Below are 26140 nucleotides of genomic sequence, written 5' to 3'. Positions count from 1 at the left end.
CAGTAGAGCAGAGCAATCGTGGCTATGAAAAACAGACTGTGTATTCTCCTGCCTCATGAATCAATCGGCAAAATTAACTGCTCTCTGCTGATTCCAGGATCTTATGAATGCGATGCTCAGAGCAGAAAGCACTTTGTGGGGCTGCCAAGGATCTGAAGGGGCTGGAGGAGGGAGTGAGTCCAGACAACGCCGTGCAGGTTAAAGCCAAATTGAAATTGGGAAGTGAGCAAAAGAGCCTGAGATCTCATTTTCCCAGGAACCTTTCCAACTTCCCATAGCCCAGCCTGGTATAAGTCTAATTTCTCCACTGCCCTGAGGCAGACCCACAATTTTTCTGGATTCTTGGGAATGAAAGAAAGAGAGAATAGTCTGAGGGAAGGGCTGGGAGTTGGGGGGATGGGGAGATCTGGGATGGGGCCCCAACCATTAATCATACTATCAGGTGTCCTGATTTAGGGGAGATGATCCCTAATCTGCAAGTTTATGCTCCACCCCTGCTGTAGGTTCTTGTAGACCCATGGAGGATCAAAATAAAAAAGGCAGAAAAAATTGCTGCAGCCAGGGTGCCTGCCTCAACTGTAGGAAGAAGGAAGAAGAAACATGGCCTATTGGACGGAGCTTGAGCCTGGGAACCAGATAAACCTGGGTTCTAATCCCAGCTCCCCCACATGTCTACTGCGTGACCTTGGGCAAGTCACTGTACTTCTCTGTGCCTCAGTTACCTCATCTGTATAATGGGGTTGAAGACTGTGAGCCCCATGTGAGTCATGGACCGTGTCCAATCTGATTATCACGTATCTATCTCGCACTTAGGGCAGAGTGCCTGGCACCTAGTAAGTGTTTAAATGCCATTAAAAAAAAAGAAAAGAAAAAGAGAGGACCACATGGGGAGGGACACGCAGACCCCATCTGTACATGTCTCTCCTCACCACAGAGGGACTTCAGAGTCCAGGCCTGCAAAACTCTGTGTCCTTGGGCCCCAGGCTAGGCCAGCTCCAGGTTTAGAAGCCCAGACAGGACCAGATGGGCTCAGCCACCAGGAACAGTGTGGCAGTGTGGCAATCAGTCAGTCAATTGGATTTATTGATCGCTTACTGTGCTCTGTAGTAAGCGCTTGGGAGCGCACAGTATAAACAATAAACAGACACATTTCCCTGCCCTAAATGAGTTTTATAGTCTAGCAGGGGAGACAGACATTAATATAAACAAATAAATGACAGATGGGTACAAAAGCGTTATGGGTGGGGAGGGGGGATGAGTAAAGGGAGCGCAACAGGGCGACACCCAAGGAAAGGGAGTGGGAGAAGAGGAGAGGAGGGCTTAGTTAAGGGAAGGCCTCTTGGAGGAGATGTGCCTTCAGAAAAAGGTCTGATGATAATCTAGCCCAGGAACGGCCGGTTCAACTGGGAGGCTGCTTGTCCGTCAATTGATCTAATCAATCATTGGCATTTAATTGAGCGCTTACTGTATGTGGAACACTAGCTAAGCACTTGGAGAGCACAGTACAAGGGAGTTTGATGACATAGTTCCTGCCTACCAGGGCCCTTGGGCTCTCTCTTCCAATAGCTGCTGAGAGGGGGGACATTGAAGTAGCAGCATTCATTCATTCAATCAATCATTTTTATAAGCGCTTACTTTGTGCAGAGCACTGTACTAAGCGCTTAGAAAGTACAATTCAGCAATGAAGAGAGGCAATCCCTGCCTACACTGGTTATAGTCTAGAAGGGACAACAACACTAAAAGTCACTGACTACTTCCCCTCATGCTGTTACCCTTCCACCCTCTGTTTCCCTCGCCTGCCCTCCCCTTTCTCCCCACTCTCCTTCCCCCAAATCCTCATTTTGCTCTCTCCCTTTGCTCTCCTCTTCCCCACTTCTACTTCCTAGCTGGCCCTGCCTTCTTGTGGACTATGAGTTTGGCCACGTTACCCCTTAAGCACTTTGACACTCATCCAGCCCACCATACTTATGTAAAATATCCTAATATACTACTATTTCCCAAAGCCCTAATCCTATCTTAATATCTGTCTCCACCTGCAGACTGTAAATTCCTTCTTTCAGTTCATTCAATCGTATTTATTGAGCGCTCACTGTGTGCAGAGCACTGTACTTAGTGCTTGGGAGAGTACGATATAATAATAAAATACACATTGTCTGCCCACAGTAAGTTTACAGCCTAGAGGATGAATTTACAGTCTTGAGAGCTAATGCCTTGTGGGTGGGGATTGCGCTATCATGCTGTTTGTACTGTACTCTCCCAAGTGCTTAGTACAGTGCTCTGAACACAGTAGTACTCAGTATTCATTCCATTCATTCAATTGTATTTATTGAGTGCTTACTGTGTGCCACAGCACTGTACTAAGTGCTTGGAAAGTACAATATAGCAAATAAAGAGAGACATTCCCTACCCACAATGGGCTCACATTCTAGAGGTGGGGAGACAGACGTCAATATAAGCAAAACAGGCAATAAATGCCATTGATTGAGTCATCGGTGGCAGGGTCAGGAGTAGGAGAGTCCATTCATTCCACACCTAACCCGTGGGACATCCAGGCTTGGTGTGGGGTAGGAGAGATAAGTGGAGCACAGCCGGAAGCCCTCCACTAAGGCAAGCCTAATCTCTAAAACTTCCATCTCATTATCAGCCAAGCAGCGGCAGAATTGGCCTCCATTCTTTTCAGTTCAGACACGATCTGCCACTTAGAGATTGTCATAAAGGGACACTGGAAACGGAATAATGAAGAGAATCATTTCATGATTCTCTTCATGAGGACGTGGCCCAGGGGTCGATGGCGGGATGGGCGAGACCGAGGGACGGTGAGGAGGTGGGCGGCAGAGGAGCGGAGCGTGCGGGGTGGGTGGTAGAAAGAGAGAAGGGAGGAGAGGTAGGAAGGGGCAAGGTGATGGAGAGCCTTGAAGCCTAGAGTGAGGAGTTTTTGTTTGAGCGGAGGTTGATAGGCAACCACTGGAGTTGTTTAAGAAGGGGATGACATGCCCAGATCGTTTCTGCAGGAAGATGAGCCGGGCAGCGGAGTGAAGAATAGCCTGGAGCGGGGCGAGAGAGGTGTGTCTGGGGAGGGCCATCACAGTCACCCCAAAGCAGACTCTACTCTGCTACTGGGTTCTTTGTCAACCTTTTCCATCTTCTGACATCTTCCCTATTTATAAGGTACGTAGGTAATATCTATGTATCATCTACCGTGGTTTGGTTTTGTTCCTTATTGGATGGTGTTAGATTTACCAGGTGTGAGCATGTGCGTTTGTGTGTCTGTGTGGGGTTGGGGGTGAGAAGCAGTGTGGCTGAGTGGAAAGAGCATGAGCCTGGAAGTCAGAAGACGGATTCCTAATCTTGGGTTTGCCACATGTCTGCTGTGTGACCTGGGGTAAGTTTCATTCATTCATTCATTCAATAGTATTTATTGAGCGCTTACTATGTGCAGAGCACTGTACTAAGCGCTTGGGATGAACAAGTCGGGCAACAGATAGAGACAGTCCCTGCCGTTTGACGGGCTTACAGTCTAATCGGGGGAGACGGACAGACAAGAACAATGGCACTAAACATGCGTCAAGGGGAAGAACATCTCGTAAAAACAATGCAACTAAATAGAACAAGGCGATGTACAATTCATTAACAAATAAATAGGGTAACGAAATATATACAGTTGAGCGGACGGGTACAGTGCCGTGGGGATGGGAAGGGAGAGGTGGAGGAGCAGAGGGAAAAGGGGAAAATGAGGCTTTAGCTGCGGAGAGGTAAAGGGGGGATGGCAGAGGGAGTAGAGGGGGAAGAGGAGCTCAGTCTGGGAAGGCCTCTTGGAGGAGGTGATTTTTAAGTAAGGTTTTGAAGAGGGAAAGAGAATCAGTTTGGCGGAGGTGAGGAGGAGGGCGTTCCAGGACCGCGGGAGGACGTGACCCAGGGGTCGACGGCGGGATAGGCGAGACCGAGGGACGGCGAGGAGGTGGGCGGCAGAGGAGCGGAGCGTGCGGGGTGGGCGGTAGAAAGAGAGAAGGGAGGAGAGGTAGGAAGGGGCAAGGTGACGGAGAGCCTTGAAGCCTAGAGTGAGGAGTTTTGTTTGGAGCGGAGGTCGATAGGCAACCACTGAGTTGTTTAAGAAGGGGAGTGACATGCCCAGATCATTTCTGCAGGAAGATGAGCCGGGCAGCGGAGTGAAGAATAGACCGGAGCGGGGCGAGAGAGGAGGAAGGGAGGTCAGAGAGAAGGCTGACACAGTAGTCTAGCCGGGATATAACGAGAGCCCGTAATAGTAAGGTAGCCGTTTGGGTGGAGAGGAAAGGGCGGATCTTGGCGATATTGTAGAGGTGAAACCGGCAGGTCTTGGTAACGGATAGGATGTGTGGGGTGAACGAGAGGGACGAGTCAAGGATGACACCGAGATTGCGGGCCTGCGGGACGGGAAGGATGGTCGTGCCATCCTTTCACTTTCACACAGAAGTCATTTCACTTCTGTGTGTCTCAGTTACCTCATCTGTAAAATGGAAAATGGGGATTAAGACTCCGAGCCCCCAAGTGGGACAGGGATCGTGTCCGACCTGATTACCTTGTACCTGCCCCAGGGTTTAGAACAGTGCTGGGCACATAGTAAGTGCTTAATGAATACCACAATTATTATTATTATATCTTGTGTGTGTGTGTGTGTGTGTGTGTGAGAGAGAGAGAGAGAGAGACAGAGACAGAGAGAGACAGAGAGAGAGAGATTCAAACATATTCAGGGTTGGAAATTTTACATTGGCTTCTCCCACATTTCCCATGTCACAGACCCCCCACAAGTTCTTCCCCTTATCAAAATAGCTTGGTGTGATGAAAATCAGAAAACATTAAGCATCTGCCCAGAGCAACTCACCCAGAGAGGGTCCCCAGCTCAAACACAAAAGGAATAGAAAACAGAGGCAACTTTCATTCAGTTTTGGGCCTCAGTTCAGCTAAAGCCTTTACCCCCTCTAGAAAATACAGAAAGGGGAGATTGAGCTCATTTGAATCACATGACTTCAAGGAAAAGCAGTGAAAGTGAGACCTGAAGGCCACAGCTACTTTGTCCTCTGGCTGGTTGAATTTATCGTGGATATTGTGCCCTCTCCCGCCCCTGCAGCCCTCCCCCGCCCCTTCCCCCACCTCCCGGAGATGGGTCGGACACGATGAAAGCAAAAACACAAAAGGCCCTCCAATCCTTCCTGCTTGGAGATAAATCTCCAACTGCCGTCAGCCTTCTGAAGGGACAGACAGATGACTTAAGCCAAATTGCCTTTGGAGCCATTCTCTTCGCACTTGTGTTTTATTTATGCTGTCAAATCACACGCTAACAACTTTGTGAAATATTCATTTGCTGCTGTTCCAGCATAGCCAGGCTAAGGATTCATGGGGCCCCGGGCCTGTTCCACCTGCATTATATCAAGGAGAAGACGGTGAGAACAGAGAGTCGTGACAGACCGGTCCTCCTTCGTTACAGTTGCTGGTTTAGTCTCAATCAGGGTGGGGCTGGGATGTAGGAGGAGGAGGAAGAGGAGGAGGGTGAAGCAGGTTGGTGTTGAAAGTCTTCTCCGTCTCCTCTCATCTCTGGAAAATGATTGGCCCCACCCACCACTTATGTCTTCATTGCCTCTTTCCCTGCTGCTTCCAAACATGCCCAAGTTTACCCTTAAACAAACAAAAAAATCCCTCAACCCCAAATTTCCTCTCTTTCAAAGGCCTTCTAAAAAGCCATATCCTCTCTGAAGCTCTCTGGGTTTAACTGACCAATTTTCTACCTCAGCCCACTTGAGCAGAGCATAGGTGTTCTTTATCTATTCATCGTGCGTGTTATTTTGGCTGTATTAACCCTCTTTCAACTTATAGTAAGACTAATAATTGTGGTATCTGTTATGCTTTTATTGTGCCAAGCACTGTATTAAGCCTTGAGGTAATAAATGGTAATCAAATATGACATGAGATTCACAGTCCAACTAGGAGGGAGAACAGGTATTTAATTCCCATTTTATAGTTGAGAAAAATGAGGCACAGAGGAGTTGAGTTGCCCAAGGTCACAGAGCAGGCAAGTGTCATATGTGGAATTGGAACCCAGGTCTTCTGACTCTCAGGCCCATGCTCTTTCCACTAGGCCATGCTGTTTAGGAGAATTTAAGAACTAATTGTATATTTGTCTTAATGTGTTTGCTTGTTTCCCCCATTTGATTTTTGTTTTGTCTGCAAATTCTCCATTTTGCATCAGTTTTGCCCAGAGCAGTTGCTCCATAAATATGAGTCAGGATGATGATGATGTGAACTGCTGCTTCCAGACCCTCCATAGTCATCTCAAATCTCGAAAGATTAGTCCCCCCTCTACCTCTAGCCCATAATTGACCTACACACTCTCTACTACTACCACCAGCAGCAACATTTATTTAGAGCCTCTCTACATCTAGGAGAAGGAGCATTCATTCATTCACTCATATTTATTGAGCACTTTCTGTGTGCAGAACACTGTACTAAATGCTTGGAAAGTACAATTTGGCAACAAATAACAGTGAGTCATTTATCAATTAATCCACTGCAATTAATTGATTGATGATGGTATTTGTTAAGTGCTTACTATGTGCCAAGCATAGTTCTAAGCACTAGGGTAGATACAAGGTAATCAGGTTGTCCCACTTGGGGCTCATAGTCTTAATCCCCATTTTACAGATGAGGTAACAGAGGCACAAAGAAGTGAACTCACTAGTCCAAGGTCACATAGCAAACAGTGGCAGAGCCGGGATTAGAACCCATGTCCTCTAACTTCCAAGCCCATGCCCTTTCCACTAGGCCATGCTGCTTCTGACCCCCACCACAGACACAACCCCTTCTCTTTCCCCCACCCCTGCTTAGAGCTTGAGAGAGTACAGTATAGCAGAGTTGGTAGTCACATTCCCTGCCTACCTGAGGCTGATTATCAAACCTTTAATGGTAGACATCTCCAACCAACTTAAAGGCTGCTAAAAATTCTAAATAGGTTTAATATATGGTTTAGGGTTCAGGGTTAGAGTTAGGGATTGAGCTAATTTTAGGATTGGCCTAAGAAAAAGAATTAGGATGGAGTTGAAGTTTTTGGGACAGTGTTTCCATAAAGAGGGGACATCAAGAAAGGAGCAGCTCTTTTTGCCCAAAAGCTTAGCAAAGAATGAGGAATTAGGAGACAAATGAGTGGTGTTTCCTAGTGGAAAGAGCATGGGCCTGGTAGTCAGAAAACTTGGGTTCCAATACCAGCTTTTACACTTGCCTGTTGTGTGAACTCCCTTAACTTCTTGGGCAACTCATTTAACTTCTCTATGCCTCAGTTTCTCGACTGTAAAATGGGGATTCAAAACCTGCTCTCCCTCTTATTTAGACCGAGAGCCCCATGTAGGACAGGGACTGTGTCTGACCTGATTAACTTGTATCTACCCCAGCACTTAGAACAGTGCTTGACATGACCTATGGATAGAGTACAGGCCTAGGAGTCAGAAGGACCTGGATTCTAATCCTGACTCCAACTCTTGTCTGCTGCCTGACCTTGGGCAAGTCACTCCATTTCTCCATCCCTCAGTTTCCTCATCTTTAAGATGGGGATTAAAACTGTGAGCCCCACGTGGGACATGGACTGTGTCTAACCTGATTAGTTTGTATCTACCCCAGTCCTTGACAGATAGTAAGCGCTTAACAAATGCCATTATTATTACTGGAAGTGCTTAACAAATACTACAAACCTTATACACGACAACATAGTAGGGAATGGTCTTTTTGGGTGTCCACTGTGGCCTGGATTGTGGGTCTCTCTCTGGCCTTGCCAGCCCCACACACACTCATCGATGAACTTGACCTTCAGCAGTGTCTTCTTCAAATACAAGCATATGATCGCACACGGCGTTCGATGACTGGACCGTTGAGCACGGATTTGTTGATGATCGACTTTTCAGGCCTTTGCTTTTCTCGTCTGTGCGATGGAGCTCAAGATGGAAATATTTGTGAGCAGCAGGACCTTGCTGCACAGTCACAGGCAGAGAGACGTCGGGCCGGTGTCTGTGGTGAATCCCAGCCCTCATCTGTATTCACTCCCAGACTCCCATGGGGTGGATCTATTGTCCACAGAGCAGCTATGTGCTGAGTGTTCCACTTTGCAAGTCAGGCCCTTCAGTGTCAAGTGCTCTGTTTGGATGTCTGAAAGGGTTTTATTTTGAAATGCAGTGGGGCAGAGTGATAACCTCTGAAATCCAGCTCAGCCCTGCCCACTTGGACATACAGATTAGGCCTTTTGTCTCTCCGTGGCTGCAGAGCGCCGAGAAGTGGGGGGGGGGGGGGGCGGGGAGAAAGGAATAGAAACGTCCATTTTTTTTTGTAAAACTGCACATTCCCCCTTCTCTCCAAAGTCTACGTGGAGCCAACCAGCTGCCTTCTCTCCTCCTGCTATGCCTGATGAGGTTAATAATAACTTTGAATGCATATGTAGGGCATTAGCTCTCGTGGTAACATGCATAATTCAAATCCCCCAAAGAACAGTAGAGCTTTGAGGAAGCAAACTTCCTTAATATCTTGGGCGAGGATCCAGCTTTTACCAGCTGCTGGGGTTTGATGTACAATTTTTGGTTAAGTGAATAATTTATCATGGATATTATCTGTAGTGTATCACATCCCGACAGTTTGTAGGCCGGTACATATGGCTCTGGAGATGCCAGAACACAGCCATATGCTTCACGGCCCATCGCCTGGCGAAATCCCTGAAGATGGTCTTCCCCTACGTTAGGCATATTCAAAGCAAGGCGTGTCTCATGGAAATGTTGGCCGTGTGCCTTCCCAGGACTCGAAGACGGGCCGGGGGCCGCCATTTTGAGAGGGGTGACAGAGGAGATGTGGATGGATCTTTGGTGAGGGCAGGCTGTGACCTCATCCTTCCTCTGGCCTCATCATGAGTCTTGGGGCCACTGCTGCTGTATGTCATAGAGAAGGGATGAGAAATGGGGCAAATTACTGTGGCTGGAACTTAATCTCTCCTACACCCGGGTGCCTTCCAATCCCCAGGAGCCCTTTAACTCATCCTCTCACCATGGAAGGAGGGAAACCGAGCAGCCAATCCGGAAGCTATTATGGGACTTAACCCTGTAGTCTCTCCTACCTGGGTAAGGCCTGTTGCCTAATCCCCGAGAAATATTTTGTTTTTAATGGTACTTCTTAAGCGCTGAAGTACTAATAGCGGAGGTAGATACAAGATCATCACGTTGGATAGAGTCCCTGTCCCACCTGGGGCACACAGTCTAAGTCGAAGGGAGTGGGATTCAATCTCCATTTTATGGATGAGGTATCTGAGCCAAGCTGCTTCCCTTTGTCCCGGGTTCTCAGGTGAACAGCAGACTTAGCTTCGCCTCTACTTGTCTCCTGAGGATTTGACTGTTTGGCACTCTTTGCTCATTAATCTCAGGGAGATGTCTCCTTCTTTTGTTTGCTGCTCAGCAGTCCTTCCTTTCCTGTGGACAGCAACCACAGGCAGGAAGGCCAGGGTGTTGGGATCATACAGACATCCACCGATCTGTGGATGTGGACAAGACTTTCCTATTTAGCAGAGTCTTCCATCTGTCTGAGATGAACCTCTTGGGTGGGGTCGGTTTTGAGGCAAATGACAGAGTCAAAGCTGGCAAGTCACACTGATGTGGAAATCTTAGGCCTGAAATGGACTAGGGAAGGTCAATTGGTCCAAACCCCTCTTCCCAGGACATCCCCCTGACTTTTCTGGGCTGTCTTTTTGGAACCAGAAATGGAGCTGAATGGAACTGCCCAGTCCTGTTCACCTAGGAGGAGTAAAAGATGCACCCGCTACCCCAGATTCCTGCTTGGAAGGACTGCAGGGCTAATTCTGCTGGAAAGGTCCATACAGAGGCTTTGCGGTGGAGAGAAGTGGGCAGCACTGGGTGGTAAACTGAGACATCAGAAGGAATTTGACCAGCTATCCCAACCCTCTTCCTCTTATCTAATCCTTGTTTCCAGTTTCAGCCAGCTGAATGTCTGGGCTACGTTGGGTAATGAGAGCAGAAATGGGTTTCTTTGCTTCTGTTTCCATACTCCTCCAGGCTTCTGACTCCCTTCTTCTCCTTTCTGGTCCAAAGCCCCAGGAGCTGAAATCAGAAGTCAGGGCAACCCTGAAAAATCATCAAGGAAGAGAGCCAAAATTAGCAGAAAGAATGACCCTGCCCATCCACTTGCAAGATAAAACTCTTTCCTATCTTCCTACATGGTGTCACCAATCCCTCTCCCTTCCCCACCATGAACAGAATATCTTGTCCATTCCCCTGCTTCGATCTTAGTGTCAGTGAAACGATTGGAGCCGGAACAAGAGGAGAAGGAAGAAGAGTCAGAGATCATAATCTCCCTCTTAAATAGCTCCAGTAAACATGAAAGTGCATAGCCCATCCATCACAGCAACTGGGATTCTTCTCAGTCGATTAGTCAGTGTTATTTTTGAGCATTTACAGAGGCAGTGCACTGTACTGAGCATTTGAGAGAATCCAGTTCAGTAGAGTTGGTAAGATGTGATCCCGACCCCCGCACTTTTAGACTGTGAGAGGTTGAATGATCTGGGGATATTTGTGTGTTTCTATATTCCTGAGTCTAAGAGGTCTCCGACCTTTATGGACATGGAAAATGTTTGGGGACTCCCATGGAGCACTAAAATAAGTCAGGAGCTTTCTGGGTGGCACCAAATTCTCATTTCCCTGCATCACCTGGAGACTGTTACACGTTTGAGGAATGGTTCGCCACTCCAGATTGTTTCCGGTTTATGCAATTGTTCGGATGCAGTTGGCCTTCTAAATTGACCTCATTAAACATCCTCTCAGCATTAACAGTCACCAAGAGCCAAGTGAAAATTTCCTCCTCTTCCTCTCTCCACTAGATTTTTCTGAGGTCTTCTGATTCCATTTCCCAACGCACAAAATTAAACCTCCATCGGGACTTTATCCTCATCCCCCTTAGGAAGGAGTGTGTCTGGTGTGAAAAGGAAGGTTTTCAGAGGCCTCTTTGAACTGACACAGTTTCAGTCTGGAATGATGCCTTGTTTTTTGTGGATTTCCAAAGTGCTTTCACACCAATAATCTCATTGGTATCCTACCAAGAGTCCTGCGAGGTAGGGAGTGCCCAGCATTTGTTGCTCATTTCACAGATGAAAAGAAGTGTGGTAGAGCCTCTGTAAAATCGGGATTAAGACTCTGAGCCCAGTGTGGGACAAGGATTGTGTCCGAACTGTGGTCTTGTATCTATTATCCTAGCCCCTAGTAGTACAGTGCTCTGACCACAGTAAGCACTCAATAAATATGACTGAATGAATGAATGGTACATAGTAAGTGCTTAACAATTATCATTAAATACAAAAAAAAGAAGAGGGAGTCCAGAAGCCCATATTAAGGGAAGTCAGAAGGATCTGAGTTCTAATCCCGAGTCCACCACTTGTCTGCTTTGTGACCTTGGGCAAATCACTTCACTTCTCTGTATCTCAGTTACCTAATCTCTTAAATGAGGATTAAGCCTGTGAACCCCATATGGCACAGGGACTGTGACCAATCTGATTACCTTGTATCTACCCCAGCGTTTAGAACAGTGCTTGGCACATAGTAAGAGTTTAATACAATTATTATCATTATTATCACAATAATGATAACTTTGATATTTATCAATTTGATATTGAACTTATTATGTGCCGAACACTGCCCTAAGCAATTTGACACAGTCCCTATCCACTTGGGACTCACAAACTAAAGAAGAGGGAGAACATGTATTTCATCCTTATTTTACAGATGAGGAAACTGAGGCACAGAGCAGTGAAGTGACTTACTCAAAGTCACACAGCAGGCAAGCGACAGAGCGTGGATTATATATAACCCAAGCTCCCTAACTCTGAGACCTGTGGCCTTTCCCATTAAGTCACACTGCTTCTGGAATTTGGAGCCTGAGTTCTCATCCTGTATCCTCCATTTGCCTGCTGCATGACTGTGGGCAAATCACTTACTTTCTCTGTGACTCAGTTTCATCATCTGCAAAATGGGGATTCAAAACCCGCTCTTCTTCTTATGTAGCCAACATGTGGGAAAGGGACTGTGTCCAACTTGATCATCTTGTATCTACCCTGTACTTAGTATAGTACTTGGTACATAGTAAATGCCTAGCAAATATATCAGTTATTATTAATCATTAAGCCTCTGTAGGCCAGATTTTAGCTAGGGGACCATAAGCCACCTGCCTCAGTTTGGCTCCTCCTGTCAGAAGGAAGGACTGTTTCTCTCAAACATGAGACAGTTGTCCGATCCTTCCAATCATCCTTTCCGAGATCGCAGGACCACGTTAGAAGGGACAACAGTCATTCATTCATTCATTCAATCATATTTATTGAGCGCTTACTGTGTGCAAAGCCACTGTACTAAGCACTTGGGAAGTACGGTTCAGCAACAGATAGAGACAATCCCTGCTCACAACAGGCTCACACTGTTCTAAGAGCTGGAGTAGATACAAGGTAATCAGGTTGTCCCACATGGGGCTCACAGTCTTAAACCCCATTTTCCAGATGAGGGAACTGAGGCACAGAGAAGTGAAGACAACAACCAGAGCCTCTGGCCACGTTAATCGCAGATGACGCCACAGTCTGAGAAATGGAAAAGAATAAAATGTCGATGGGGATTACAAACAACAGCAGGTTAGAAAATGAAAAAAAAAAACCTATCAAACAGAGATTTCTCGACGTTGTTCCTATTTAAGAAAGTCAAATAGCTGACAGGCCTGCTAGCAGTGCAATCCCCAGTCAGAATGAAGTCAGATGGAAGGGGGTTGATGGTTTCTACACGTTGCCCACAAAAAAACACTATTCCTGTGTTGTTGCTGGTGAACAATGACATTAAGGGAAAATAAAAGCTCGTTCTTCATTTTCCCTGGCAGCTGACAAAAATCTAAAGGGGCAAACTTAACCGCAAGACCAACACTGACATCTAGTGTTGTGAGAGAGAGACGTGTGCTCTGAGTTTCCGCTCCAAATATTGGACGTGAGAATACAGAAGCAATTTTTATTTTCTCTCTCACACTAACCTTCAAATGGTTGGAGCCCAGAGGTTCAAGATACCTCATTTTAGAGTCCCGGACCCCTTAAATGCAAGAATTTTGGCCTTGATCAAGTCACCCTACATCTTTGTGTGTCTGCTTCCTCATCTGTAAAATGAGGATCAGTTGATACAGGTACAGTGAGTAGGTTGGCATTAGAGGAGCGACATATGAGGGCTGAGTTATAGAACAAAATCAGAGAGGTAAGGTAGGAGGGGCAAGGTAATTGAATGTTTAAAATCTTGTGGCAAGAAGCTTCTAATTGATGCAGAGGTGGATGGGCAACCACTGAAGGTTCTTGAGGTTTGGGGAAACATGGGCTGAATTATTCTGTAGAAAAGCGATCTGGGCAGCAGAGTGAAGTATGGATTGCAGTAGGGAGAGGCAGGAATTGGGGAGTTCAGCAAGGAGGTTGATGCAATAATCAAGGAGAGGTAGGTTAAATGCTTAGATTAATTGTTTGTATCAGTTTGGTTAAAGAGGAAAGGGTGGATTTTAGTGATAATGTGAAGGGTGAACCTACAAGATTTGGTGACAGATTGAATGTGAATTAATAATAATATTGTTGGCGTTTGTTAAGTGCTTACTATGTGCCAAACACTGTTCTAAGTGCTGGGATAGATAGAAGGTAATCAGATTGTCCCACGTGGGGCTCTCAGTCTTCATCTCTATTTTACAGATGAGTTAACTGAGGCACAGAGAAGTTTAGTGATTTGCCCAAGGTCTCACAGCTGTCAGAGCTGGGATTCGAACCCACGACCTCTGACTTCCAAGCCAGTGCTGGTTGATTAAGAAAGATGAGTCAAGGATAATGAAAAATTGTCATATTTATTATGTACCGAGATTGACACTAAGCAAGGGGGTAGGTTCAAGCTAATTAGGCTAGACTCAGTCCCTGTCCCACATGGGCCTCACAATCTAAGTAGGAGGGAGAAAAGGTAGTGAATCCCCACATTACAGATGAAGAAACTGAGGCCTGGAGAAGTTGTGACTTGTCCACGATTACACAGTGGACAAGTGGGTGAGCCGGGAATAGAACTCACGTCCTCTGCGTCCCAAGCTTGTGCTTTTTCCATTAGGCTGCACTGCTTCTCAATGGCTTCTTGAGACCGTAGGCTGCTTTTTTCCCCCTTTTTTTTTTCCTGCAACCAATCCCAGTTCCCCCAAAGATAGAATACAGAGAGATACCTTGGTTAGAACTAGTACAGATGGCGTTTGCAAACTCTGGCTATAAATAAAAGCAGCATGGCCTAGTGGAAGGAGCCCAGGTCTGAGAATCTGAAAGATCTGGGTTCTAATCCTGACTCTGGACTTGTCTGCTGTGTGACCTTGGGCAAGTCATGTCACTTCTCTGTGCCTCAGTTACCTCATCTGTAAAATGGGGATTAAGATCGTGAGCCCAATGTGGGACAGGGACTGTATCGGGCTTGTCTCTACCCCAGTCTTTAGTAGAGTGCCTTGGCACATAGTAAGGCCCTAACAAATACCATTTAAAAAATGAAAGTTAAATTTTTAAAAAGTCTTGGGATCCAGTCTGGGAAGCAAAAGCACAAGACAGGTGAGTTTCACCTGATCTCAGTTTCCTGTGTGGGCATCGTGCACCCCGCTCAGATTGACGGTGGGCTCTTTCCTCATTTATTTGTACTGCCATCCTCACCAACGCAGGGCAGCCATTCTTGGATTTCCAAGAAGAGCAGATTTTGTAAGTGACTCAAGACGTTTTAGTTCCTGGATGAAAACTGGGGGTCTGGATTTTGCCTTTGGAGATGCCAAGCCCATTAATTCTGAGGTATTTGTTTTTGATAACCAACCATTTTTGTCATAACAGCCAGGCTTTATGGGCTGATAATGAGCCTAGAGAAAACCAAAGTAGGGAAACAGGATGCACCAGGGAAGCCTTTCACACGTTCATAAATCACTACTGGCAACACAGAACAAAAAGCTGTCACTGAATTCTACTAGGTATGCAGTCCCGTGACCAACAAAGCACCAAAACATGGTGTAGTGGATAGAGCACGGGCCTGGGAGTCAGAAGGACATGGGTTCTAATCCCAGCCCCGCCACATATCTGCTGTGTGACCTTGGTCAAGTCATTTCACTTCCTCTGTGCTTCTGTTATCTCATCTGTAAAATGGGGATTGAGACTACGAGCCTCATGTAGGACAGGGACCGTGTCCAACCCGATTTCCTTGTATCCACCCCAGAGCTTAGTACAGTGCTTGGCACAGAGTAAGCGCTTAACAAATACCACAAAAGACAAGGATGTAGATAATCTGATCAAGTAGGCAAGCCCATTTTTTGGAAGACTATCATAGCATGGCAGCAGGCTCCAAACCAAACTAAAGGCCTTCAAAGATACAGTGTTGGTCAACCTACTCGATGACTGAAAACACCCCAACTCCGCGTTCGACTCCTTGGGCAGTAACAGTGGTGTCATTTGTGGGCTAAACTAAACATCGAATGGCAAGTGCGGTCACAAACCACAGCGTTCTAGAATGAAATCAGCCTCCTAACATTGAAACTATACACACCTCAGTTCAGCTGTACTTCTGTAGTAGAGCTGTCTTTCCAAAAGCAGTGTATTTAGTCACTCCAAATTTTCGGCTTTGAGTTTTTATATTAAGTGAAGTGAAACCTTTGATTATTAAGTTTTCCCAAGTGCATGTTTCTGTAGTGTCTCTGCCTATGCACTAGATGGTGCCTGCTACCAAGAAAAGATGTCTGCTGCACAGCTTGTTGCCTAGGAAAGATGGAGGGAGAATGGTCTTGAATTATGAGAAACATAATTTTGAATAGAATTGTGATTAGCTGGAAGAAAGCCAGAGCAAGTACCCATAATTCAGTGGGCAGTGTAAAGGTTAGGGAGACAGCATGATTTAGTGGAAAGGGCAGAGGACTAGAAGTGAGGAGATCTGGGTACTAAGCCCACATCTGCCAGTTGCCTGCTCTGTGCCAATTTCCTCCGTTGTTAAATGGAGATAATAAACCCGTTTTCCTTTCCTCAGACATAGTCCTGCTGCCTAGGATTACTGTACTGAGAGCACTGTACTAAGTGCTTGAGAGAGTACAGTACAATAGAGGTAATAGACTCTCCCTGCCCACAGTAAACTTCAAATCTAGAGATTAGTCTACAGTCTAGAGAATGAAGCAACATTCATTCATTCATTCAATAGTATTTATTGAGCGCTTACTATGTGCAGAGCACTGTACTAAGCAGTTGGGATGAACAAGTCGGCAACAGATAGAGACAGTCCCTGCCGTTTGACGGGCTTACAGTCTAATCGGGGGAGACGGACAGACAAGAACGATGGCAATAAACAGCGTCAAGGGGAAGAACATCTCGTAAAAACAATGGCAACTAAATAGAATCAAGGTGATGTACAATTCATTAACAAAATAAATAGGGTAACGAAAATATATTCAGTTGAGCGGACGAGTACAGTGCTGTGGGGATGGGAAGGGAGAGGTGGAGGAGCAGAGGGAAAAGGGGAACATCACATCAGGAGTGATCACAACATCACAACAGTCGCATCAGGAGGAACGGAGGCAGACGCTGGGGTCAGCGTAAGGTAGACTGACCAGTGGAGTCAGGATGACCTTAACCCCAAGACATTAATATGTTTTTCTAAAATTGCCCAGGATCACCTGCATTCATTCATTCATTCATTCACTCATTCAATTGTATTTATTGAGCACTGTGTGCAGAGCACTGTACTAAGCAATTGGAAAGTACAGTTTGGCAACAAAGAGAGAAAATCCCTGCCCAACAATGGGCTCACAGTCTAATAGGGGGTGACAGACAGCAAAATAAAACAAGTGGCCAGGCATCAATACCATCTAGATAAATAGAATCATAGATATATACATATCATTAATAAAATAGAGTAATAAATAATATATACAAATATACACAAGTGCTGAGGGGAGGGGAAGGGGCAGAGCAGAGGAAGGGAGTAGGGGGAATGGGGAGGGAAGGAGGAAGGGAAAGGGAGGGCTCAGGCTGGGAAGACCTCCTGGAAGAGGTGAGGTCTCAGTAGGGTTTTGAAGAAGGGAAGAAAGTTAGTTTGGCAGATGTGAGGAGGGTGGGCATTACAGGTCAGTGGTAGGACGTGGGCCAGGAGTCGATGGCAGGACAGTCAAGAACAAGGGACTGCGAGGAGTTTAGTGGCACCAGGGGAGCGGAGTGTATGGGGTGGGCTGTAGAAGGAAAGAAGGGAGGTGAGGTAGGAGGGGGCAAGATGATAGAGAGTTTTGAAGCCAAATTCTGGTCTGGCCTAGCTAAACCAGAATGCATGATCATCTGATGATTACGATTTCACACTGTCCCATCGACACCTCAGATGAAGGAGAAACAGCCATCTTGTGGTCCTCGTGTTTCCAAGAGCAAATAAAACTTCAGGATATGGCCCTGTTTACATTATAAGGTGATTAGCATGTTGCTTAATCAAAATTATGCATGTCCTTCATTTAGGAAAGTGCTAAATTATGCAAATTATGCCTTCTGGCACGCCATTTAAAAAAACATATTTGGTTGAAAAGAAAAGCTGCCAATTCCCAGCCCATCCTAAAGAGAATCCTTCGATTTGGGAGCCTGTTTTGAGGGGAGAGTTTGGGGGGGTTTTCTGGTATTTGTTAAGTGCTTACCAGATGACAGGCACTGTGCTAAGCACTGGGGTAAATACATATAGGGCTCACAGTCTTAATTCCCATTCTGCAGATTTAGGTAACTGAGGCACAGAGAAGTCAAGTGACTTGCCTAAGATCAAAAAGCTTGACAAGTAGAGTCAGAATTAGAACCCAGGTCCTTCTGACTCCCAGGCCCATGCCGAGGCTCACTGCCTTTGAGGTGATTTGACTAACCAGATAGGCTCTCTCCTCTTCACCTCCCCATCCCATCAGGGAAAATATAAAGTGATTTTCGTGGCTCAGATGCTAAAGGGCTACATTTTCCAAAGTAAAATATTAAGCCATTTCCAAGAACCAAATCATTGGTCCAGTCCTTCCAGATTCAGGGACTGGAACTGGTAACTAAAAAAAAAAAAATGTAGAAAAAAACATTCTTCGCATGTGATGGAGCAGAGGCTAGTCAGAAGGACCCTGGGTTTTAATGTTGGTATTTGTTAAGCGCTTACTATGTGCCGAGCACTGTTCTAAGCGCTGGGGTAGACATAGGGGAATCAGGTTGTCCCACGTGGGGCTCACAGTCTTAATCCCCATTTTACAGATGAGGGAACTGAGGCACAGAGAAGTTAAGTGACTTGCCCACAGTCACACAGCTGACAAGTGGCCGAGCAGGGATTCAAACCCATGACCTCTGACTCCAACCCAACTCTATTTATTGCCATTGTTCTTGTCTGTCCGTCTCCCCCGATTAGACTGTAAGCCCGTCAAACGGCAGGGACTGTCTCTATCTGTTGCCGACTTGTTCATCCCAAGCGCTTAGTACAGTGCTCTGCACATAGTAAGCGCTCAATAAATACTATTGAATGAATGAATGAATGAATTATTATTGTTGTTGTAAGCTGTGTGACTTTGGGAAAGTCACTTAACTTCTCTGTGCCTCAGTTGCTTCATCTGTGGAGCGGGGATTGAGACTGTGAGCCCCACATGGGACAACTTAATTACATTGTATTCCCCCACCCCACAGCCCCAATGCTTGAAACAATGCTTGGCACATAATAAATGCCTATTTGTTGCCCAATTGTACTTCCCAAGCACTTAATACAGTGCTCTGCACACAGAAAGCACTCAGTAAGTACGACTGAATGAATTGAATGAATGAATGAATATAAACTCCTTTTTGTGTTGTCATGTTTAACAACCTGATACTGCTCTCTTCTGCCTCCTGGTCTATTTTTCCTTTTCATGCTTTTGCTCAAAGAGAGCCACTCCTTTCTTGATAACAGTACATCATGCTTATCTATTCTCAACAGTTGACTCCCAATTTTCAACTGGGTTGCAGCTTTGTCTAAGGAGATAGACATCCATTTCAAAAGGCATGGATATCTCCCAGGGCTCAGCTCTTCCTCTCCTAGTGTTCCTCTGATCTCCCAGGCCTGAACGGTCTAGGTTTGATTAAAAAAAAGGGCTTCTGGGGAGATCGCAACGTGACTGGGATTCTTGGGCCAACTGCCTCCTGCCTATATCTCCCAAATTGAGGGAATTTGGCTAGTCCCTTCTGCTAGTCCCTTTTGTGTTTTAAATTCATAGGACGTGCTTGAGGGGAATTCAGGCAACAGAGTGATAAATGGGTGAGTCACAGCCTCAGGGCCTAGGGGTGGGATGACAGAGTTGGAGCAGGGGTGGTGAAGGGCCCGGGGAACTTCCAGTAAAGGGCCTGAACTCCACCTGCAATGGGCCGTGAAGGAACTGATTCTCTCAGACCTTAGTTAAAATGCAGGGATCTTGAAGGTCTGAAGGGACTTGGTTTTCTCTGGTGCCCAAACCCAGTTAGGCAGAGTGGATAGAGCACGGGACTGGGTGTCAAAAAGTCACGTTTACAGTCTAGAATTGAAAGTAAGTTTGGAAAGCAAGGACAGAAATGGACAAGAACTTTGGGAAAAAAGAACGTTTGGATACACACAAAGAAGACTTCATCCCTTAAACACCCCCAGGAAATCATATAGACACTTGCATTTCTGCTACGGTACCAGAGCTTGTCACGAGCCCCCGGTTCATACCAACCAGGGTCTTCCTGGATCGGGGGACCCTCAGTGAGTAGAAGTAATAGAAGTCAAACCATACCTCTGATCACCAAGGTTAATGTGGAAAGTTTTTTACTTAATTTTATCAATGTGTAAGGAAGTGACACATACGTACACTTACTTCACTCCACCAAGGGTCCAATACCAGTCTGTGGTCAAAGGAGCCAATTCTGCCAATGCTTCTTCATTCTGCTTCCAAGGTAGAGAGTGGTGGGAAAGGCTAAGAGGCAAATGGCTAGGCTTATCAAATGAATGGATGGGGAAAAGAGATTCAAGCAGAGAGGCCTCAAAATGCTTCTTAACTAAGAAATATTTGTTGGCACTGGGACAAAGCTCTTTTGAAAGTACTGAAAAGTCAACTACTGTGGACTTGCTATGAGGGTTATGGAAAAGTTAGCAACTGTTAGTGACTTTCCAACATGCTCCTAAGAGTAGTGACATCCCTTCCAAATACTGGTGGGAGGGACACTGATTTCTTGAGTAGGGAGCATGGCCTAGTAGCAAGAGCACGGGCTTGGGAGTCAGAGGTCATAGGTTCTAATCCCGGCTCTGCTACCTGTCAGCTGTGTGACTTTGGGCAAGTCACTTCACTTCTCTGGGTCTCAGTTACCTCATCTGTAAAATGACGATTAAGACTGTGAGCCCCACCTGGGACAACTTGCTGATCTTGTGTCTTCCCCAGTGCTTAGAAGAGTGATTTGCATATAGTAAGCATTTAACAATTACTATCATTACTATTATTATTATTATTCAGGATTTATCCCCCTCACATCACACACGTTACCCAAGATGACCTCACTGAGCAGAGGAGATGGAACTGTGGATTTAACATGTCCTTATCTTCCCTCCCAAGCCCTGTCCTCTTCCTGACTTCCCTATCACTGTGGACGGTACGACCACCCTTCCTGTCTCTCAAGCCCGCAACCTTGGTGTCATCTTTGACTCGACTCTCACGTTCACCCCACACATCCAATCCGTCACCAAAACCTGCCGGTCTCACCTTTATAATATCTCCAAGATCCTCCCTTTCCTCTCCACCCAAGCGGCTATCTTACTGGTATGGGCTCTCATAATATCCTGGCTGGATTACTGGGTCAGCCTTCTCTCTGATCTCCCTTCCTCCTGTCTCTCCCTGCTCCAGTCTATTCTTCACTCCGCTGCTCGGCTCATCTTCCTGCAGAAACACTCTGGGCATGTCACTCCCCTTCTTAAAAACCTCCAGTGGTTTCCTATCAACCTCCGCACGAAACAAAAACTTCTCACTCTAGGCTTTGAGGCTCTCCATCACCTTTCCCCCTCCTACCTCTCCTTCCTTCTCTCTTTCTACTGCCCACCCCATAGGCCCCACTCCTCTGCCGCCCACCTCCTCACCGTCCCCCATTCTCGCCTATCCCACCGTCGACCCCTGGACCACGTCCTCCCGTTGTCCTGGAATGTCCTCCCTCCTCACCTCCGCCAAACTAATTCTCTTCCTCTCTTCAAAGCCCTATTGAGAGCTCACCTCCTTCAAGAGGCCTTCCCAGACTGAGCTTCCCCTTTTCCCTCTGCTCCCTCTGCTCCACCCTCTACCCCCCTTCACCTCCCTTCAGCTAAGCCCTCTTTACCCCCCTTTCTCTCTGCTCCTCCCCCTCTCCCCTCCCCTCTCCTCAGTACTGTGCTCGACCACTCAATTGTATATATTTTCATTACCCTATTTATTTTGTTAATGAGATGTAGTTCACCTTGATTCTATTTATTGCTATTGTTTTAATGAGATGTTCATCCCCTTGATTCTATTTATTGCTATTGTTTTTGTCTGTCTCCCCCAATTAGACTGTAAGCCCGTCAGTGGGCAGGAACTGTCTCTATCTGTTGCCGATTTGTACATTCCAAGTGCTTAGTACAGTGCTCTGCACATAGTAAGCGCTCAATAAATACTATTGAATGAATGAATGGATGAACTGTGTCACTCAGGTGTTCACTTACTAGAAGACTACTTGAAGTTGAACTTGTGGCTCTTCATGCATAATCAAGATAATGAATATGCATGATCGGGAGTGGGATGAAAAGTGAGCTGATGACCATCCAACCTTTGCTCATCAGCGTGGAAAGTGGACTAGTGGAAAGTGCACAAGTGTGGGGGTCAGAAGACCTGGCTTCTAATCCCGGCTCTGTCTTTTGCCTGCTGTGTGACTTGGGGTAGGCAGCTTAACTTCTCTGGGCCTGTTTCCTCATCTTTAAAATGGATATTCAAAACCTGCTCTCCTGCCTACTTAGGCTGTGAGCCCCATGTGGGGCAGGGACTGTTTTTAATCTGATTACCTTTGTATCTACCCCAACACTTAGTACAGTATTAGCACATAGTAAGTGCTTAACACATGTTATTATTATTATTCACTAAAGAAGCTGTCTTGTCCCATTCATAGCTCCACAGCACCGGGATTACTGTGCTCCATGGATCCAATTTCCTTAGAGACAAAGAGGTAATCCTGAGGAGAGGTCAGCAACCCTTCAGTGTTTGTGTCACCCATCATTATGGCTGAGGAGTTTGGAAGCCTAGAGATTTGAGCATGATTTGCTGACCATGTCCAACCTGATTAGTTTTATCCACCCCAGTGCTTAGAACAGTGCTTGGCACATAGTAAGTGCTTAAAAAATACCATTATTATTATTATTATCTAATTTTAGAGCACATCACAACAAGTGAGGCTTAGTGGAAGGAGCACGTGCTTGGGAGTCAGAAGTCTTGGGTTCTAATTCTGCTCCACCACTTGTCAGCTGTGTGACCTTGGGCAAGTCACTAAACTTCTTTGTGCCTCAGTTACTTCACCTGTAAAATAGGCATTAAGACTGTGAGCCCCAAGTGAGATAACCAGTGGAGAAGCAGCGTGGCTCAGTGGAAAGAGCACGGGCTTTGGAGTCAGGGCTCATGAGTTCGAATCCCAGCTGTGCCACTTGTCGGCTGTGTGACTGTGGGCAAGTCACTTAACTTCTCTGTGCCTCAGTTCCCTCATCTGTAAAATGGGGATTAAGACTGTGAGCCCCACGTGGGACAACCTGATTCCCCTATGTCTACCCCAGCGCTTAGAACAGTGCTCGGCACATAGTAAGCGCTTAACAAATACCAACATTATTATTATTATTATTAACCTGATTACCTTGTATCTACCCCAGCACTTAGAACAGTGCTTGGCACATAGTAAGTGATTAACAAATACCTTATTATTATTATTACTGCAATCAAAGCCAAGCAACTTGGAACAGCACCTTTGACTTGGTGGCATTCCTAGAGAAAACCATAAAAAGAAAGAGTTTTACCATTGAGACATCTGTGCAATCTTTTTCCCTCTGTATAAAACACTGGGAAATGTTAATTCCTTAACTCTAAATTGATGAGGAGGGTCAGGTGACCCTCAAAGGTCATTCTCTCCATCCTTCTGCCTTAACCAGCACCACACCTAACTCGATATGGACAGGCTCTTGCTAATGCCCACTTTCCTGATATTTCCTTTTTAACCTTTTAATAATAATAATACTGATGGCATTTGTTAAGCGCTTACTATGTGCCAAGCACTGTTCTAAGTGCTAGGGTAGATACAAGGTAATCAGGTTGCCCCATGTGGATCTAGCAGTCTTAATCCCCATTTTACAGATGAGGGAACTGAGGCACAAAGAAGTTAAGTGACTTGCCCAAGGTCACACGGCAGAAAAGTGGCAAAGTCGGGATTAGAACCCACGACCTCTGACTCCCCACCCCTCACATATTATGGCTTCATTTGGATCCGAGGGAATGACCATAACAATAAAAATTTTCCCATACTACTACTAATGAGCTGGGCATATAGTAAGCCCTTAACAAATGCCATCATCATTATTAATTATGTATTTATTAAGCACTTGCTATGTGCTAAATATGTGCTAAGCACTGGTGTGGATACAAGCGATAGAGTTGGACTCAGTTCCTGTCCCACATGGTGCTCACAGTCTCAAACTCCAATTTACAGATGAGGTAACTGAGGCTCAGTGAAGTGACTTGCTGAAGGTCACACAGCAGACAAGTGGCAGAGATGGAATTAGAACCCATGACCCCGCTGACTCTCAGGCCCGTGCTCTATCCACTACACCTGCTACTTCTTAGGTAACTACTATTACTACTACTACTACTAATAATAATAATAATACAGAGATCTACCCAGCAACCTTCATCCTCTTTTACTTTGGGACACAAATTCACTTCATCCTCCTGAATTTCTAGGCTCAGCAAACTGTTTCTAGAAGGAGCCACCTATTACTGTAGGAAGTGTGCATATTCCAACATTCCTATTACTGCTGAAGAAGAGACTAGGCATGTCTATGGCATGTCACAGGGTGTCGCATGCACGTGTTCAGTTTTTGGCTGCAGTGGAGATGTCTGTTCAAAGAGGGGATAAACTTCAGTTGGGAAACACATAAGCTTTGGATCAGCTAATAATAACAATGGTATTAAGCATTTACTATGTTCCATGTACTATCTTAAAACTAAGCAATGGGGTAGATATAAGGTAATCAAGTGGTTACAGTCCCTGTCCCACAAGGGACTAAGCAAAGAATATGACTCTCCTGGGTGTTTAGTACAGTGCCCTGTACACAGTAAGTGCTCAATAAATACGACTGATAGATTGATTGAAGTAGGAGGGAAAGTGGGTATTGAATCCCCATTTTACAGATGAGATAGGGGAGGCACAGAGAAGTTAAATGACTTGCCCGACTCTTTGAAATGCAGAGAGTCACATGCCAGCAAGGACCAGAACTTCCGAGCCCTTATTTTCCTGCAGGGAAGGTCACTTGTCATGTCCTGAACTCCAGGTTGCTCCCCATAGCCATTAATGACCCCAAAGTACTCAGGAGATTGGCTGCCTGCCCTGATTCTGATGGCTGAGCTTTACCTGGAAAGCTTCCCTGAAAGAGCACCTGGTCTGTCCCTTTAGACTTGCAATACAAAGCTCAGATGAAGTGAATCTAGGCAGCAGTCTATCTGCATCTTTGTAGATCATCTCAACCATTCCTCGAATGAGTCGTTTGGGACTCTGGGAATCGGAGCAGGGAGCAGTGGATGTTACTCCCAGAAAATTTGTGGCTAATCAGCAATGAAGGAAAGCCTACTGGAAGGTAAGAAGCCGAGCCTGGGTCCTTTATAATTAAGATGGAACTATTATAGCAGGCAATCCCTCTTATGCCCTTGACATTCATTGTAAAACATGGATTCCATAATTGTGCGCTCTCTGGGCAGCAGTGTATCTGCCATATAAAATTTCACCGGAGCTATATCATTTGGTGTCACCAACCTTGAAAAGATTATGAAATAAAATATAGCAATAATTTTGTAGATGACCCATTCAAAACTTTTCGCAAGAGATCGGCTTCTTAGATGGAAAAACATCTTTTGGCCATATCCTAGAACTGCACTGGGCCCCTCTGATTTCTCCTACCCAGAGGTGTTAGTTGTTTCCAAAATTCCAACCCCGTCCCAGTTCCTGAAAAAGAACACTCATTCATTTATTCACTCAATCACTTCACTACAGTTTTACAACTTCATGACTGTTCAGAGTTTCAGCACCAGCCAAGAGCAAAATAGAAAACCAAAAAGAAAAATAACCGAAGAAATAATAATATTTGTTAAGTGCTTACTATGTTCCAGGCACTGTACTAAGATCTGGGGTGGATATGAACAAATCAGGTTGGACCAAATCCCTGTTCCATATGGGGCTCACAGTCTTAATTCCCATTTTGCAGATGGGGTAACTGAGGCCCAGAGAAGGGAAGTAACTTGCCCAGGTCACACAACAGACAAGTGGCCGAGCCAGGATTACAACCCATGACCTTAAAGATCCGGCGAATCTATGGATAAAAAGATCTTTTAAAACTCTAATGCATATGTTTCTGCAGATCGTGCTCCCTACATGCCTCAAAAAAAAATAATAACAGGCAAGTCTTGAAAGTACAACTTGCAGATAAAAGATTACTAGCAACTGCTGTACCACACACAATGTTATCTCTACTCACCCTGGGGAATTCCTACAAAAAGGACAGGGTAGAAATAATGTGATCACCAAGGAATCTGTTTAGAGTTGGTCATTCTGTTTGAATCTGCAAAACTGTCCTTCAGTAAATACAACTGATCTATTGATATCCATAATTCATTTATATTAATGTTAGTCTCCCCCTTTAGACAATAAGCTCATTGTGAGCAGGGAACGTCTCCCGCTTCTGTAATATGGTACTCTCCCAAGCACTTAGTACGGTGCTCTGCACAGGGTAAGAGCTCAAAAAATAACGATTTATTGATTCACAGTTATCTTTGCTGCCTCCTACTCTCCACTCATTTGTCTTAACTCTGATGT

This window comes from Ornithorhynchus anatinus, chromosome 2 (assembly GCF_004115215.2).
Source record: "Ornithorhynchus anatinus isolate Pmale09 chromosome 2, mOrnAna1.pri.v4, whole genome shotgun sequence".
NCBI lineage: Eukaryota > Metazoa > Chordata > Mammalia > Monotremata > Ornithorhynchidae > Ornithorhynchus > Ornithorhynchus anatinus.
Note: the sequence above shows the minus strand (reverse complement) of the source record.